Source organism: Mandrillus leucophaeus, unplaced genomic scaffold (assembly GCF_000951045.1).
Source record: "Mandrillus leucophaeus isolate KB7577 unplaced genomic scaffold, Mleu.le_1.0 Scaffold104, whole genome shotgun sequence".
Classification (NCBI taxonomy): Eukaryota; Metazoa; Chordata; class Mammalia; order Primates; family Cercopithecidae; genus Mandrillus; species Mandrillus leucophaeus.
The window spans coordinates 1,321,134-1,322,871 of record NW_012098543.1 but is presented as its reverse complement, the minus strand read 5'-3'; positions in this window follow the sequence as shown (position 1 = coordinate 1,322,871).

Genomic DNA, 1,738 nt, shown 5'->3' with positions numbered 1-1,738 from the left:
CGAGATCGCGCCATTGCACTCCAGCCTGAGTGACAGAGTGAGACTTCGTCTCACCAAAACAAACAAACAAAAACAAACAAAACCACTTAGCCTATCTAAAAGTGTAACCAATGGCAGTAATATAAGCAATCATGCATATGTAGTGAAGGCTCCATAACAACCCAAAAGGAGAGGATTCAGAGGAGCTTCTGGATAGGTGAACACTTGGAGGCTCCTGCAGTGTGGTGCACCCAGGGAGGGCACCAAGGCTCAACGCCCCTTCTCCCATGCCTCACCTCACTGATCCCTTCCATCTGACTGTTCATCTGTCAACTCTGTAATAGCCTTTATAATAGGTAAATCTATGTAAAGTGTTTCCCTGTATTTTGTGAGCCACTCTAGCAAATTCGTTGAACCCGAGGAGGGGGTCAAGGGACTCCAGGATTTATATCTGATCAGTAAGCACAGGTCACAACCTGTGCTTGAGACTGGCATTGAAATGTGTGCACTATTGTGGGACTGAGCCCTCAAAGTGTGGGATCTGATGCCGTGTCCAGGCAGATAGTGTCAGAATGGAACGGAATGAGAGAACACGCACCTGGTGTGTGTGGCAGGATTGCTTGCTTGGTGTGTGTGGGAAAACCCAGTACCTCTGGGCTAACAGTAGCGTTCTGTGTTGTGAGAGAATAGTAGAAGAAACTGGATCAGTTTTTCCTATATTCTTAAACACGTGAAGTTTTTTGGGTTTTTTTTTTCTTCTTCTTCTTTTTTTTTTTTTAAGACAGAGTCCTGCTCTTGTCGCCCAGGCTGGAATGCAATGGCATGATCTCGACTCACTGCAACCTCCACCTGCTGGGTTCAAGCGATTCTCCTGCCTCAGCCTCCCAGAGAGTTGGGATTACAGGTGCCTGCCAGCACACTCGGCTAATTTTTGTATAATTTTTGTATTTTACAGCTTCACAAGTAAATTGACAGTAGGTTACCTCAGTGAGAAAAGTTGAATAGTTCAAGGGTACCAACATGGAGCTGCATAAAAGGTCATTACATACACACACACATCGACATCCATAAGACTTAACTACTCTTACGATTAAGTCAGTCATGTGATAGCAGAGAACAAATTTAAGGCCATGGAAAACATTTAAGATATAATTTCAATTGTTAAAAAAATACAAAACTTATTTCACAGGATGATGTGTCCTTGATAAAAACCATGGGCTTCTGCCTCCATACACTAATGCACGCACATCCCATGTACACACAATTAAATAAGAAGAGTTGTGTCTCAAGGACTCACTTTTTTCAATGATTTTTAAAATCACCACTTTTCCTCAGTGCATTTCAGCAAGTTTGGGACACTGGAAATGTACAAATTGCACTTAATGTAGTTTATAAACACTACTGTATATCAAACTACTAAAAATTGTACAAGCTGTTGTGGCTCATGGTTGTAATCCCAGCACTTTGGGAGGCTGAGGCGGGCAGATCACTTGAGCTCAGGAGTTCAAGACCAGTCTGGGCAACAAAGCAAGACATCATCTCTACAAAACAAATTTAAAAATGAGCTGGGGATGGTGGTACATGCCTGTAGTCCCAGATACTCAGGAGGCTGAGGGGGAGGATCTCTTGAACTCAGAATTTTGAGGCTGCTGTGAGCTATGATAGACATCATATTCCAGCCTGTCTCAAAAATAAAAAAATTAAAACTATTAAAAAATGGTATAACATAAAAGTACCATATAGAAACCTGAACTCAGGC